This window comes from Mobula birostris, chromosome 22, assembly GCF_030028105.1.
Source record: "Mobula birostris isolate sMobBir1 chromosome 22, sMobBir1.hap1, whole genome shotgun sequence".
Lineage (NCBI taxonomy): Eukaryota > Metazoa > Chordata > Chondrichthyes > Myliobatiformes > Myliobatidae > Mobula > Mobula birostris.
The window spans coordinates 59,966,856-59,984,506 of NC_092391.1; the positions used below are offsets into that span (position 1 = coordinate 59,966,856).

General features: G+C 40.4%; 1 protein-coding gene across 7 annotated transcripts in view; it reads left to right on the plus strand.

Annotated features, from left to right (window-relative positions):
• The window catches only part of arvcfb (ARVCF delta catenin family member b), a 500,299-nt gene that overhangs the window by 203,292 nt on the left and 279,356 nt on the right, over window positions 1-17,651 (plus strand). The window contains exon 1 of one of the 7 annotated variants that reach the window (XM_072240868.1): window positions 12,100-12,340. The exons of the other annotated variants lie outside the window; for them this stretch is intronic. The gene's annotated coding sequence lies outside the window, so the exon portion shown is untranslated. Of the gene's footprint in view, window positions 1-12,099; window positions 12,341-17,651 lie in introns of those variants that run through there. 7 annotated transcript variants of the gene reach the window in all.

A 17,651-nucleotide genomic window follows, 5' to 3' on the forward strand; every position in this document is an offset into this window, starting at 1 on the left:
TTCCAGTCCTGATAAAGGATCTTGGCCTGAAATGTCAACTGTTTATTCTTTTCCATGTGTGTTGCTAGAAACAGCAGTGTCTGTACACAAGGCGATTGACAGGATATAATAAAGCAATACGGACAAGATGCTGGAGGACCCTTCAGGTCAGTGTCTCAGCCTGAAACATCGACTATATTCATTTCCATAGATGCTACCTGACCACCTTAGTTCCTCCAGCATTTTGTGTCCGTTGCTTTGGATTTCCAGCATTTGCAGAAAAAGTAGTGGTGGATGTGTGGAGGGATGAGTTAGTGGGCAAAATTGTTGATCAGCCTTACTGCTTGGTGAAGGTCTGGTATAGCTATGGTGATGGGCAAACAAAGTTTAACTCTATGGTCTGCTTCCCCTCTATTGCAATAAACACTAATATCCATGCTCCTGGCCCTTCAGCCCAGCAACCCCTGATTTAACCCTAACCCAATCACAGGACAGTTTGCAATGATCAACTAACTTACCTACTGGTACGTCTTGGGACTGTGGGAAGAAACCGGAGCACCCGGAGGAAACCCACATAGTCACAGGGAGAACGTACAAACCTCTTACAGATAGCGACAGGAATTGAACCCAGGTCGCTGGTACTAGAAAGCATGCTACCGTGCTGCCCTATAAGCACTCTGATGAATGTTGGAGTTCCACTATTTTGGAAATACTTTGTGCTCTCAGTTATTTCTGTGGATTCACATTATTGTTACCAAAATTTACATCAGACTCGATTCTGATTTGGAAAGTGAATTTGCAGCATAGTTTTGAATTAGCACTTTAAAAAAGATGTTTTTTGGTGTTTGGAATTGGGCTCAAGAATTTAGTTTTAACCAAATCATGGATATAGTCAGTCAGCACATCGTATCTTTGACTTGAGCTTTTTAAATGCTTCAGACTTAAGCTAAGGAGGCATTTTTGGAAACTAAGTCTGTTTTGGCAGCACCTGTTCTCGTGCTGGAATTTTGGCTTTGGTTTAGATAATTGAGCCACTTGTGTGTGTCAACAACTGCTGGACAAGGGAGAGAATTGTCTTAGCATGTGCTTCGTGGCCTGCATAGGTATACGAGTGCAAGTCAAGTGTTATGTTTCATGACTAATGAGCGCTGTGGATTAAATTTAACTTTTCTCTGTCAGTAGTTTATAATTTTGCAGTTATTACATTCAGCTTAAATTGATTTGCAAATCAAAATCTCACCCAAAAAATGGAAGTTAGTTTTGGCCAACTTTGAAACTATCTTAATTAGAAGTGGCACTGGGACTGAACACTAAGTGCAATAACTGGAATTTATTGCTGAAGGTATTGTTACTAAGTCAGCTTTGTGTCAAAATGCATTTTCATTGCAAAATTTCAGATTTTGGTAGCGTAGTTATTAGCACAATGCTGTACAGTACAGGTGACCCGGGTTCAATTCCCACCACTTCCTGTAAAAGGTTTGTACATTCTTCCCATGACAGTGTAGGTTTCATTCACGTGCTCCAGATTCCTCCCACAGTCTAAAGACGTACCGGTTGGTAGGTTAATTGGTCATTGAAAATTGTAAGTAGGCTGGAGTTAAATTGGGGGATTGCTGGACAGTATGGCTTAAAGGGCCAGAAGAGTCTATATCACACCGTATCTCAAATAAATAAAATTCGAATGGAATTAATCATTACAGTGCTGCATAGCTTGTTGTTTCCCTTGTTTTAGTTTTGAGTAGAAGGTGAACCACATTGTCACATCTTTCGATCAAGGTAGGGAGTTCCATGCTTGAGTTGTGACTTTCCTTGACTGTAAAGGGTAATTTTATTATCCAATGTAGTGCTCAAAGAAAGTGGAGAAAAATGAGCTTTGCTCAAATCCCTGCTGTTTTTGATGGAATTATTTTTCAGATCTCATTTAATTACATCCCCTCAAACTATTATTTCCCCTACCTAGAGTTTTGTTTTGCAATAATGCTCAGAATCAGGTTTATTATCACTGTGTTATCTGACGTGAAGTTTGTTGTTGAGCAGCAGCAGGACTATGCCAAGACATAAAATTACCGTAAATTACATCATAGTGCAAAAAAAGAATAATGAGGGTATTGCTCATGGGTGGTTCAGAAATCTGATGGTAGAAGAGAAAAAGCTTTTTGTTCCCAAATTGTTCGGCATGGTCATCTACCCCTTCCCTGATAATAGTAATGAGAATAGGGTGTTTTCTAGATGTTGATGGTCTTGTGGGTGGCCTGATTCCTCACTGGTGTCACTGACTGGACACCAGTCCTTTGGCTTTTTTCTGTTCGAAGGTACAACTTAATGTTTCATGGATGTTTGTAGAGAGTAAGAATTTTTAGGTTGTATACTGTATACATTGATATTAAATTGAACAACTGAATGTTAATACTGTATGCTGCCTTCTTGAGGCAACTCGTCCTGAAGATGTTCTCAATCGTGAGGAGGGTTGTTGCTGTAATGGCAATGTCTGAGTCTACAATCTTTTGCAGCCTCTTGCAATCCCATGCACTTATGTCTTTATCTGTAGCTGCCTAGAGCAGACAGATCTCAATGTGTATAATTTATACATTCTTTGATAATAAATGTGCTTTGAATCTCATCTGAATGTAAGCATGTGTGCAAACTAAGTCTCATTCAAGTTGGGTTCTGTAATTTGCAGATCTGGCTCCTCATAGGAACTCAGTGCTAACCCCATGGTGGTGGTTAGCATAAGTATCACTAAGGCCGACATACAACAGTTTATTGTAGATAAGATCATTCTGATTATGCTGTAAGATTCAAAGAGTAAAGCTAGTTATTTGTTGTCTCTTCAAACCCACTGATTTTAAAGAAGGGCTTTGGGTTTTCTTTACAAGCTGATTTGAAATTTTACTAATATGAAAATCCAGGTTGTTTAAGATTGGATGAAACCATGCCTATGAAATTTTGTGGAATTGCTCCCTCATCACCCTCCTTGACTTCTTGTCTTCAGAAAGCTGACTATGTCATTCGTAGCTTTGGTTTCATGGTTCTGAAGCTCTGGATAGCCCTCAGGTGCATAGCTGTTCAAATGTTCATTTTAATATCAGAGATGTATGCAGTATACAACCAGAAATTCTTACTCTTCACAGACATCCATGCAAAGCTCCCCTCCCCCTTCGCACAAGAAGCAGCAGAAGCATTGGCTCCCCTCCTCCCCACTTGCACTAGCTGAAGCACTGATTCCATTCTTCCCCCCACCCCCTTCCCTTTCTCCTGTGGTCTACTCTCCACTCTTAACAGATTCCTTCCTCTCCAGCCCTTGACCTTTCCCACCCACCTGGATTTGCCTCTCGCTTTCTAGCTAGTCTCTTTCTTCCCCCCACACCCCCATTTTTAATTCAGACATCTTGCCCCTTCCTCCTTAATCCTGAAGAAGGTTCTTGGCCCGAAACTGCTTATTCTTTTCCAAAGATGCTGCCTGGCTTGCTGAGTTTCTCTAGCATTTTGTGTGAGTTTCTACACGTGTTTGCAGCGATCATAATTAGTTTCTTCATAAACCAGATACATAGTGAAGTAATAAATGGATTAAATCTGACACCAGATCGTTTTAACAAAAAAAACCTCCCATTTGAAAGGAGTTTGGGGGAGAATTAGCAATGGGTAACTTCAGAAATGTAGATAACGTGAATAAATCACTTTAGTAGTTATCACATCTGACCACACAGTAGCGTATTGGTAGCATAATGCATTACGGTACTAGCAAACTGGGCTCAGTTCCCACCACTGTCTCGAAGGAGTTTCACTTCTCCCCGAGACCACATGAGTTTCCCCCAGGTGCTTCGGTTTCTTCCCACAGTCCAAAGACTTACTGGTCGGTAGGTTAGTGGTAAATTGTCTTGTGATTAGGCTGCGATTAAATCAGGGGATGCTGGGCAGTGTGGGTCGAAGGGCTGGAGAGGCCCATTTTGTGCTGTATCTCAATAAATAAATAAGTATCATAGTACAGTATATTACCATGGCTTGATGTTACTGATACTGTTACTGATGTGGAAAAGGTTAGGATAACGCTTCATTCCAACCCTGGCCATATTTTATCCTGATGCATTCCTGAGCTTTTAAACAAACACTCAGTGAATTTGATCTTGGAGTCTGTGAATAATTGGCATAGCTGTGGATGCGAGAGCCCTCGTTGCTACCATAATTGGTAACTGTCAAATATTAGAACTGTGTGCTATGCTGCAGTAGCTTGTTGAAGTTGACAGGTCTGCTGTATCCCCCCTGATAAAAGTAATAGATATGAAATGTGTTCTGGCCAGCTTTTGAAGTGGTTCTTCAATATTTCTTAATCCATTGTACCGATCACGAAAACCTTGTGATTATTTAAGCTAATTACCTTTTATGAGGGAATGGGAAGTATTTAAAGACCTGGGCTTGCTGCAAGATGCACCTAGTGGCCACTTTATTAGGTACAGGATTGTATGAATAAAGTGGCCACGAAGTGTGTATCGTCTTCTGCTGCTGTAGCCCATCCACTTCAAGATTTGATGTGTTGTTTGTTCAGAGATGCCCTTCTGAACACTACTGTCGTAACAGGTGATTATTTGAGTTACTGTCACCTCCCAGTCAACTTGAACCAGTCTGGCAATTCTCCTCTGATATCTCTCGTTTACATGGCGTTAAGCACCCTTCTCTTAAATTCTAGAGCAAAGGACATATTGAGAGCATAATGAGCTTAATGAGAGAAATTCAGAAGAGTATTCACTGCAGGGGTAAAGAGAAAATGTTGAAGATTGGGGAAGTCTGGGACTGAAGTAGAGGAAAGAATTTCTCATTGGGGGATGAGCACGTGACAGTAGAAAACATGAAAACCAGGTGCCTAGCATAATTCAAATATTTGAAAGGATTTGGTTTTTAACAAGTGTTGTTGAGAAAGAGCCTAGAGAAAATGCAGGGATGGATATTTCACGTTGGGCATCCAACTGTATGTTAGAACCAGAGGAATGAAAGTGGAGCCATCAAATGCACCAGTCATCAAATTGCTAAATGCTAATGGACTGCAAGCTGTTATTCAAACCCTTAAATCACAGAAAAGAGATATGAAGCATGAAGTTTTACTGTTGTGCAACTAAGGCAGTGAGTCTAGGCCTTGAGGGCACACACTATTTGAAGAAAATTGGTTCAAACTGTCATTATCTGCAATCGGACAGATGATAGAAGGAGTGGCTATCTACGTTGGAGAAACTAAGTGATACTTGGCATCTATAACCATTTAGAAGAGCAAATATTAACTTTAAAGAAACTATGCCTGACCCTGTGAAATGTTGAAGGCAACAGCATTACAGAGTAGAATTCTATAATTGGGTAATACATCTATACTTAAGCTTATTTTTGTTCATTGGGAGCTTTTTAAAACACAAAGAATAAATGTTTTAGAAGATGTTTTAATTTGCCGTTTCAGTTGTTTCTTCTGGGAGAAGTTTTAGTGTTCATACGCTCAATGTCCATTCAGAAATTGGATGGCAGAGGAGAAGAAGCTGTTCCTGAATCATTCAGTGCGTGTCTTCAGGCTCCTGTTCCACCTTCCTGATGGTAGCAAGGAGAGCAAGGCATGACCTGGGTGATGGGTGCCACCTTTTTGAGGCAAATGGAATTGGACCTCCAAACTAAAATTTTAGCCTTTAGATTTTAAATTGTTTCATTCAAAAACTGAAGTTCTGCTCTGAGCTGGTACTTTGGATTCAAATACTAATCAGCATTAAATATAAGAGTGGGTGATTACATCACATTTACGAATAACAATTTTAGGAGCAGTTTGAGGATCAGCAGTTTTGGGGCAACTTTGGCATTTGAGAAATTGCATTTTAAATTCAGATGCTTAGCAGTCTAATATTGTAAATTATTGTTCTAACATGAAATGCCAAATGAAGAAGTTGGCAGCAGAGTTTTCTCAAATTGGAAGAATTCAGAATCGAGAGAAAAATCTTGGCACTGACACGCATGAAGTACAACATTATGAAGTTCTTGTGCATAACCTGGACCCAACATATCAATGCAGCTGCAAAGAAGGCACGACAGTGGCTATATTTCATTGGGAGTTTGAGGAGATTTGGTTTCTCACCTAAAACACTAACAAATTTCTACAAATGTACCATGGAGAGCATTCTAACTGGCTGCATCACTGTCTATATGGGGGTGCTACTGCACAGGATTGAAATAAGCTGCAGCAAGTTGTAAACTTAGTCAGTTCCATCATGACACTAGCCTCTGTAGTATCCAGGATATCTTCAAGGAGCAATGCTTCGTAAAGGTGGTTCCATCATTAAGGACCCCCATCACCCAGGACATGCCTTGTTCTCATTACTACCATCAGGGAGGAGGTACAGAAGCCTGAAGGCACACACTCAATGATTCAGGAACAGCTTCTTCCCCTCTGCCATCCTTTTTCAGAATGGACATTGAAACCATGATCACCACTTCATACTTCTTTTCTTTTTATGTTGCACTACTTGAACTATTTAGTTCATTTTTTTCTCCATTATTATGTATGGCAATGTACTGCTGTCACAAAACCACCGAATGTTATGGTATATACTGGTGCTATTAAATCTGATTCTGATTATGTTTTAAAAGATGATTTTGACACAAAGCTTGTATTGCACTACTTGTAGATTTGTTTGTTACTTTCACACCTAGGGACATTTGTCTTTTAAACAGAAATATGTCAACTTTATTGCCATGTGTACAGGCGTAATGAAAATCTTGCTACAGTGTCACAGGCATGTAGGTGCACATGACACAATATGAATGATTGTGTGTGGCCAAATGCAAAATTGCCTTTGAATGGATTTGAATTTTTGGCTATCATATTCTAAACAAATACAGGTGTATAAAAGTTCTTTCATCTATAACCATGAACTGCAAATGTCAAATCATTGTGGAATCAGAATCCGATTCAATATCACAAACATATAGTGCGTTATGAAATTTTGTTTTGCAGTACAGTGCAAGGCATAAAAAAAAACTGTTAGGAAATATGTGAGTTGCGCAAAAGCAGAATAACAAGGTCGAGTTCATAGACTGTTCAGAAACCTGAAGACTGAGGGGGTAGAAGCTGTTTCTGAAATATTGACGCAAACAACAGGAATTCTGCAGATGCTGGAAATTCAAGCAACACACATCAAAGTTGCTGATGAACGCAGCAGGCCAGGCAGCATCTGTAGGAAGAGGTGCAGTCGACGTGTCAGGCTGAGACCCTTCATCAGGACTATCACCTCGACTGCACCTCTTCCTACAGATGCTGCCTGGCCTGCTGCGTTCACCAACAACTTTGATGTGTGTTGTCTGAAATATTGAGTGTGGTTCTTCAGGCTCCTGTACCACCACCTTGTTGGTAGAAACGCATGGTGAGAGCCCTTGATGGCAGATACTGCAATGTTGCAGAAGTCTTTTCTGTTCTATCCAGCAGTTGATACATAGTCTTACAGGTCACTGTTCTTAAAAAGTAGCATTCAAACCTATGTAAACATGATGAAGATTTCTGACATTACAACTCTTTTAAGCAATGAATTCCACACATCCACTACTCTTGGAAAATAATCTTTCTTTTCCCTCTCAATTTCCATCAAATCGTTTAATTCTGTGTGTTCCCTGGAATTTGTCTTTCTATTTACATTTTTGTAATACACCTCAATTAAATATCCTGTGCTGACATTGGAGAGAGTTGAGAGGAGGTTCCCGAGAACGATTCTGGGATTGAAAAGCTTATCGTTTGAGGTGTGATTGATGGACTCTGGGTCTTTACTCGCTGGAATTTATAAGGACAAGAGGGTGGGGGGATGTCATTGAATCTTATTGAATAACGAAAGTCCTAGATAAGAGTGGATGTTGAGATGAGGTTCCCTGCGGTGGGGGAATGTAGGACTGTAGGACCAGAGGACACAGCCTCAGAATAGAAATTAGAAGGAATTTCTTTGCCAGAGGGTGATGAATCTGTGGAATTTGTTTTGTTGCCACAGGTGGCTGTGAAGGTCAGGTAATTAAGTGTATTTAAGGTGCAGGTTGATATATTCTTGATTAGTCAGGGCATGAAAGGTTCTGGGGAGTAGGTGGTAAAATTGAGTTGAGAGTAAAATGGACCAACCATGATGAAATGGGAACAGAGTGGCTTAACTGTGCTGTTATGTCTTACGGGCTAATCCCTTCACCCTCTTCTGTTCCAAAAATAATAACCTTAACTTTGCCCATCTTTCTAACATGATGGGGAAGGGCAAATTATGAGGCTATAAGGCTAGAACTTGCAGGTGTGAATTGGGATGATGTTTTTGCAGGGAAATCTACTTTGGACGTGTGGTCGATGTTTGGAGATCTCTTGCAGGATGTTAGGGATAAATTTGTCCCCGTGAGGAAGATAAAGAACGGTAGGGTGAAGGAACCATGGGTGACAAGTGAGGTGGAAAATCTAGTCAGGTGGAAGGAGGCAGCATACATGAGGTTTAGGAAGCAAGGATCAGATGGGTCTATTGAGGAATATAGGGAAGCAAGGAAGCTTAAGAAGGGGCTGAGAAGAGCAAGAAGGGGGGCATGAGAAGGCCTTGGCGAGTAGGGTAAAGGAAAACCCCAAGACATTCTTCAATTATGTGAAGGAATAAAGGATGACAGGAGTGAAGGTTGGACCGATTAGAGATAAAGGTGGGAAGATGTGCCTGGAGGCTGTGGAAGTGAGCGAGGTCCTCAATGAATACTTCTCTTCCGTATTCACAAATGAGAGGGAACTTGATGTTGTTGAGGACAATATGAGTGAGGTTGATGTTCTGGAGCATGTTGATACTAAGGGAGAGGAGGTGTTGGAGTTGTTAAAATACATTAGGATGGATAAGTCCCTGGGGCCTGACGGACTATTCCCCAGGCTGCTCCACGAGGAGAGGGAAGAGAGTGCTGAGCCTCTGGCTAGGATCTTTATGTCCTCGTTGTCCACGGGAATGGTACCGGAGGACTGGAGGGAGGCGAATGTTGTCCCCTTGTTCAAAAAAGGTAGTAGGGATAGTCCGGGTAATTATAGACCAGTGAGCCTTACGTCTGTGGTGGGAAAGCTGTTGGAAAAGATTCTTAGAGATAGGATCTCTGGGCATTTAGAGAATCATGGTCTGATCAGGGACAGTCAGTATGGCTTTGTGAAGGGCTAATCATGTCTAACAAGCCCGATAGAGTTCTTTGAGGAGGTGACCAGGCATATAGATGAGGGTAGTGCAGTGGATGTGATCTGTATAGATTTTATTAAGGCATTTGACAAGGTTCCACACCGTAGGCTTATTCAGAAGGTCAGAAGGCATAGGATCCAGGGAAGTTTGGCCAGGTGGATTCAGAATTGGCTTGCCTGCAGAATGCAGAGGGTGGTGGTGGAGGGAGTACATTCAGATTGGAGGATTTTGACTAGTGGTGTCCCACAAGGATCTGTTCTGGGACCTCTACTTTTCGTGATTTTTATTAACGACCTGGATGTGGGGGTAGAAGGGTGGGTTGGCAAGTTTGCAGATGACACAAAGGTTGGTGGTGTTGTAGATAGTGTAGAGGATTGTCAAAGATGCAGAAGTGGGCTGAGAAGTGGCAGATGGAGTTCAACCCGGAGAAGTGTGAGGTGGTACACTTTGGAAGGACAAACTCCAAGGCAGAGTACAAAGTAAATGGCAGGATACTTGGTAGTGTGGAGGAGCAGAGGGATCTGGGGGTACATGTCCACAGATCCCTGAAAGTTGCCTCACAGGTGGATAGGGTAGTTAAGAAAGCTTATCGGGTGTTAGCTTTCATAAGTCGAGGGATAGAGTTTAAGAGTTGCGATGTAATGATGCAGCTCTATGAAACTCTGGTTAGGCCACACTTGGAGTACTGTGTCCAGTTCTGGTCGCCTCACTATAGGAAGGATGTGGAAGCACTGGAAAGGGTACAGAGGAGATTTACCAGGATGCTGCCTGGTTTAGAGAGTATGCATTATGATCAGAGATTAAGGGAGCTAGGGCTTTACTCTCTGGAGAGAAGGAGGATGAGAGGAGACATGATAGAGGTGTACAAGATAATAAGAGGAATAGATAGAGTGGATAGCCAGCGCCTCTTCCCCAGGGCACCACTGCTCAATACAAGAGGACATGGCTTTAAGGTAAGGGGTGGGAAGTTCAAGGGGGATATTAGAGGAAGGTTTTTTACTCAGAGAGTGGTTGGTGCGTGGAATGCACTGCCTGAGTCAGTGGTGGAGGCAGATACACTAGTGAAGTTTAAGAGACTACTAGACAGGTATATGGAAGAATTTAAGGTGGGGGCTTATATGGGAGGCAGGGTTTGAGGGTCGACACAACATTGTGGGCTGAAGGGCCTGTACTGTGCTGTACTATTCTATACTCTATGTATTTTTCTGAAAGTCTTAGTAACTCTTTAATGTCGTATGGTTCAAGGTCCTATTTTTCAACACTCAATAGCCTATTTATTGTATATTCCATTGTCTTGTTGCACATTCCCTCAATGCATGGCCTTAGAATTCTTTTGATCACATTCCATTTGCTATTTTTTGTACTGACTGAGGCCATCTATTTGTTTTCTCTCTTTCAGTTGTACAGCTATATTTTTAAATTATCTGTCAACTGTATGTCCATTAAATTTAGCTTTAAATTATGAACAAACTTTGCAGCCTTTAAGTCACAAAATCCAAGTGTCTGCATTAGTCTTTGCACTGTCAGTCTTGCATTGAGTTTACCACTCTTCAATCAGTCCCTCGGACTTTAGTTTTAAATTAGCCTGCAACATCGGGTCATTAGAGGCTGGATAAACATGGGTTGTTTTCTCTGGAGCAGCAGATGCTGAGGAGAGTTCTGGTAGGGGTTTATAGGATTATGAGATGCATGGAAAGAGTGGATAAGGGAGTGTCTGTTTCCCAGGGTTGAACTGTCTAATACCAGAGGGTAGGCTTTGAAGGTGAGAGGGGTTTGGTTCAAAGAGGATGTGAGGGGTAAGTTTTTTTTACTCAAGGGTTGTGGATGCCTGAAGTGTGCTGCCTTCTACAGTGGTAGAGCCAGATACATTTACGAGACATTTGGATAGGCACGTGGATGTGAGGAAGATGGAGGGATATGTACATTGTGAAGGTAGGACAGATTAGTGTTTGGATGTTTTTATTAATTTGCTTTTTTAGCTTGTTCAGCACAACATTGTGGGCCACATGGGCTGGTCCTGTGCTGCATTGTTCTAAAGTATGTTTTTCAAATGCAATGCATTCATTGATACTTGTATCTTCAAGCAATAGTGTCAAATTAGTGGGACCAAATTTTCCTCAATAATTAAATTGTCTTTGTGCATGGACACTTGCACTAACCTTCAAGTATCGCACCTTGTGTTCTGTGAAGATAGCTTCCAATCTGATGGCATGAATATCTATTTCTCCTTTTGCTCAACATATTCTCTCTCCTCACCCCCACCCCCCATTTCTCACTCTGACCTTTTCTTGCTGCCTTTTACTTCCCCCTAGGTCCCACCTCCTTCCCCTTCTCCTGTGGTCCACGCTCCTTTCCTATCAGATTCCTTCTCTAGCCCTTTATCTTTCCCATCCACTTGGCTTCACCTCTGGCTATCCTCCTTTCCCTCCCCCCATCTTTTTATTCTGGCATCCTCTCCCTTCCTTCTCTGTCCTGAAGAAGGGTCTTGACTCGAAACCTTGACTGTTTACTCATTTCCATAGATGTTGTTTGGCCTGTTAAGTTCCTCCAGCATTTTGTGTGTGTTGCTCTGGATTTCCAGCATCTGCAGAATTTCTCGTATTTAACAGATCTAGGTTTTGCTTTTTGCATTTTAAGAATGCTTTGTAGAAGATCCGGAAGATTGTTGAGACCACAAACTCTGTCAGTATTGAAGAGTTTGTCAGCACCCTCACGATAAACCCTTGGACAGCAGCTGTGCATTCAATTCTGTGAACTAAGCTTTAAGAACACACTGGTTTTGTACTGTCCTTGGTTTCTGGTGATTAGGGCGTGGCCAGATCTGGCATGAGTTGGAGTTTTCAGTTGTGACTATTTTACTGTTGACTACACGTGCTGAATATAATGGGCTGTTACAGCAAAATGCATCAGTAGCTCAGCTAGAGATTGACTGCTGCTTGGAATGAAAAGATTGGTGGATGAAGCGCACAATAGAAAGGGATTACTTGCAGAAAGAATACCAGCGATTCAACAGAAAGGAACATTTAAAAATACTTGACACTGACCTCTGAATCGACCCCACAGAGGAACTGGTCCTCCAAGCTGTTTTTTTTGTGTGCGTGTGTGTGGACTGGCTGCAATTTGAGTACTAAACTGCATACAAGGAATTTAAGTGACTTGTTTCAAGACAGACAAAAGTGAAGGTAAGAGACTGCATGAGTGAGATTTTAGAATTATAATCTGTTGATGCCGGGTATTTTCTTTACATTAGCGAAGTGTGATAAATAGAGCTGGTGGGTGTAAAGAATGTAAGCAGTTGAGGCTTGCGATAAGTAAGTTTTTGTGTGCAAAGGAGAAACGAAGTGCTGGAAAAAGTTGTGAAAATTTCACCAGCACCAATTATATGCAAAGATTTGGTTTCTGTTTAATTTATTTCAATTTGTAGTGGATTTGTTAAATATTAAACTGCAAACTTTCTTACATGATTATAGCTAATTGATTGAAAAATGTTCCTTAATTATAGTGATGAATTAAGATGTGTATCAAGGCATCTCAACTTCTAAGGGCTTCGGTTTCCTCCTTCAGTCCAAAGACAGACTGTTAGTAGTTTAATTGGTCACTGCAAATTGCCCTGTGATTAGGATCGTGTTGTAGAGGTGGGTAGCTGAGCGGTGCAGCTCATTGGGCTGGAAGGAGCTGCTCTGCACTGTATCTCAAAATACATAAAAATAAATATGTTTCTTTTAATGCTCAGTGATTCCTTCCTAATTCCTTTAAAGATAGAAAATGTGGTCGCTGAGTTGGAAATCTATTGCTGTCCTGTGCAAGAATTGAGTTTGAGCAGTTAGAAAAGTTTGCAATATCCAAAGCAAAGGTAAATGGCTTATCCACAAGGGCTGAAATCTGGAATGATTTGAAGAACTAGTATGCTGTATGTTTTACAGATGAAATTCATCTAATTTCTGGCTGTATTTGGTTATATGGAGTATGGTAGAGGAAGCACAGACGGTATTGAAAATACAACTCACTGTTGTATATCAGACTTGTTCATCTGCAGAGTGCATTGGGGTTTAACAGCTGCAGATGATGGACGAGTCTAATTAGTGGGTTTCTGTTTCAGTGTTGCAATCAGTTTCATAAGAATGCGATGTGTATTATTCCACTTAATCTATAGGCTCATTCTGATGATCCTCCATTTTTAGTTAAAATATGAAATTGCACTGAGTGCAGGTTTGAAAGATCTTGAATATTATTTAATATTCTACACTTTTTCATGAGATTGTATACTCATATTAGTTTAAGTTAAGGTTAATTATTCTGTGTGCTGGACAATAATTGTTGAAAGCAGTTTCACTGGTCTGATTCTTTTCCTTCGTTATCCTTGTGTGACACAGTTTAATCATTTGCATGTCAACTGGAATGCTTTTTATTGAAGTTGAGGTTCTGTTGCCTTTGGATACCCTAAAGTCAAATCTTCTTTATCTCAATTTCCTTATACCCAAATACTTGTGAATCAAAGCCTTAAACCATGATAGCAGACCAAGAAACAATTTTGTGTACATTAAATCAAAAACTAAATGCCCAGAACCAAATGTTTTGAGGATTTTGGTTATCTATTTAGTTCCCTTTTTATTCTGATATTCCTCGGTTTGCATTGTGGAGAGCAGATGAGCACTTTCAAAAGAAAATGTTGACATTTGAATGTATCCAACTTTTAACATGGTTTCACTCAGTGATTGTTCATGATATCTGCTTTGAAGTCTACTCCATTGGCTCTGGGCTCAGTGTTTGAGGTAGGGTTGCCAACTTTCTCACTCTCAAATAAGGGACAAAAGTAGCAGTCAAATACGGGACACTTCTGTTTACCCCGAGAAAGACTACCATGACCATGAAGCCTTGCGTGGGCACCTGTGATTTTTTTTCTGCAAATAGGTTTTGGCTTAATCTTCCCGATTCTGATACACTGTACATACATTATTAGTGTTATTTTAGGTTTTATGTGTTATTGGTATGATTTGGTAGGTTATTTTTTGGGTCTGGGAACACTCAAAAAATTTTCCCATATAAATTAATGGTAATTGCTTCTGCGCTTTATGCCATTTTGGCTTATGAACTGTTTCATAGGAACGCCGTACCTTAGCGGGAGAAATATGGGACAAGGGCAGTCCCATATGGGACAAGCCAATTTGGCCCAATATATGGGATGTCCCGGCTAATACGGGACAATTGGCAACCTTCTTTTGAGGGCTGCACTACGTTTACTTGGCTCTGCACTGAACGGAGGCTGTGGCCTGTTCCGGGCTTTGTGTCAGTGGATCACTTTAGTTCTGAATGTTATTTGCTTGCTTTTATTGTTTGCACGATTTTTTTTCCACCTCTCTGCACATTGGGTGCTTGATGCTATTTTCAATAGGTTCTTTTGCATTTATTTGTTTTGTGGCTGCCTGTAAGGAGATGAATCTTTGATAATATACTCTAAACTTTGAATGTGTTGTAGATTCAGATGCTGACATAAAGACCCTTTTAAAGCAGGGTTTTCCAATCTGGGGTTCACGGATCCCTAGGTAATGGTAGAGGTCTCTGGCGTAAAAAATGTGAGGAACCCCTGCTTTAAAGGATATTTTATTAAACAATTGTTACATTTCTAAATGTGTATCTCCAGCATTGATGGTGTGAGCAGTGCACAGAAAAAGATTGATAACCCTGAGGCATGCTGTCATATTGAGACGCAAAATGAAATAGATATTCGAGACCAACATTCACATGTTTTAGCCAGGTGTTCATTTTGGAGGCTGATGTCATATGCTGCTGATTCATACACACTTGATTGCAAATAGATTTTACCCTTGGCTGAATTTCACTTCAGTGGCCATTAAGCTAAAGGCTGATTCTCAGGGCAGTTGTATATTCTTGGATTACTGACAAGAAAGTGGGTCTGTGTTTTTCAGTTGGACGTTTGGTTACCAGTTGGAGAATAATTTGATGAACAGCTGATTGGAAGAGAGTCATGAGTAATTGCTACTAATTGAAATGTTAGAACTGATTTCCTTAGACCAAACGCAAATGATGAATGATTTATTTTAAAGTGTAGTGGAAAGAGTCTGTTTTTATAGTATTGTTAGGGTGTATAGCAAATATTAATTTCACCAGCAGTCATTCTTTAGATTTGTATACAGGTTGCACTTTGAATTTAAAAAGCAGCTCAGAACATTGGGTTTCCTGGAACTGCAGGTTGGGATCAAAAGCAAACAAAGAAACGCTCCACTGAGACTTCAGATGCCCACATATGCGTGAATGTGGCTGAGAGACCATGTGGATTTACATTAATTTTGGGTGTCTGGAGTGTGGGTGCGAAGGAGGAGATGTTTGAAAACTATCTGTAATTCAAAGGAAGCATTGTCGATACATTGTAACTATAGAATTGTCCTGTTGTTACCTTTAATCTTTAGCATATATAAATGTCATATAATATTGGGTCAGGCAAGTGACCCAGCAGCTTCAGTGTCTCTCCGATGACTTTGTTCACAGTTACAATAGTATCTCCCCATGTGTCAACAGGTTGGATTATTTCCCTTACGGACCTAATAACTGAGCATTAGTTTTGTATCACTTCAAAGCAGAGTTTGTCCTTGGCAAGTTTGGGGAACATTTCCTTACTCGTTATGGATCAGTGACAAAATGTAGGTCTAAATGCCAATTTTTCTCATGGTGAAATTGATTACATCGCTGTTTAAATTGCAAAATGCGATTAAGTCCTAGTCCGGCAATCACTGATAAAACAAGATAGTATAAAATTATTTTTGGGTGCAAGTAACCATTGAAAGAATTTAACCTTTTGGAGATTTTACAGCCCCAGATAAATTCTGCAATGGCAATTGCGCCATTAAGGGGTTGGTAAATTAATGTTATCCTCAGTAGACCTAAATTTGACTGAGCAATTGAGATAAGGTTTTTTTTCTAAACCAATTTGCACTCAAATTTCATTTGTAGTATTTGAATGTAATTCAGTTAATCAAAAACTTAATTTCAAAAAAATGAAAGCTTGGAGCAAAACTATTTTTGTAGCAGTCTTTGAAGAATTATATGAAGAACGTTGTAAATATTTTTAATACTTAAAAGAAGAAAGACTTCTTTTGTCAGAATTTCCAAAACCAGAGGGAAAAGGTTTATGTTTTGAGGGTTGGGGGATTAATTTTTTTCACTGAAAGAAAGGATGCTTAAAATCTGGAATCCCCTGTCTGAAATGGTTATGGAGGCAGGTACATCATAGCATTTTGACTGACAAGTATAAGATGAGCACTTGGACACTTTTGCCTTTTGGTGACAAGGGCTGCAAACTAGGATTAGTATAGATGGGGACTTAAACTGCACTCTGGCAAATAGCAAGGCTCTACAACAGGTCAAAACTGCCCAGCGCATCACTGGCACCAGTCTACCCGCCATCAAGGACATGTACAGAAAGGTGCCAGAAAAGAGCCGATAACCTCATGAAGGATCCCGCCCATCCTGCTCATGATCTGTTTGTTCCACTCTTATTAGGAAGCAGAATATGTAGCATCTATATCAGGAGTACCAAACCAAGTTACTTTCCCCAAACATTAAAGCTGATCAACACCACCACCTCCTAACCGCAACCCCCCCCCCCCCGCCACCACCACACTACTTTATCATTTTCTGGGCACAACATATTGATGCAGTTACAAAGAGGGCATGACAGCAGCTATATTTCATCTGGAGTTTGAGGAGAATTAGTATGTCACCAATGACATTTGCAAGTTTCTACAGATAGACCACAGAGAGCATTCTAACTGGTCACATCACTATCTGGTATGGAGGAGCCACTGCACAGGATTGGAAAAGGCTGCAGAAAGTTGTAAATTCAGTCAGCTCCATCATGGGCACTAGCCTCCCTGGCATCCAGGACAGTTTCGAAAGGTGATGCCGTTTAAAAAAAAGCTGCATCCATTATTAAGGAACCCCATCACCCAGGATATGGCTCTTATCTCATTGTTGCCATCAGGGAGGAGATAGAGGAGTCCGTTACATCCAATGTTCCAGGAACAGCTTCTTTCCCTCTGCTGTCAGATTTCTGAATAGACAATAAACCATAGCACACCACCTGAGATTTTTTTTTTGTTCTCTTTTTGCACTAATTTAATTGAATTTTCTTCTTCAGTATTTTTCCAGTTTTTTGCACTACTCATTAATTTTTATATACTTACTGTAATTTATAGTTTTTATTACTGTTGCAATGTACTGCTCCTGCAAAACAACAAATTTCACATATGTTGATAATATTAAACCTGATTATGTTTTTGATTTCTCTCAGTAACCTTGTATACAGATGCTCCCATGCTTTGTCATTTTATGGGTATACAATCTATCTATAGGCTCTCCTGAGTATTTATATTTATTGTGTTTTTTATTATTGTTCCTTTTTTTTTGCGCCGCATTGGATCAGGAGTAATAATTATTTAATTATCCTTTGCTGGAAATGGTATTAAATAATCTTGA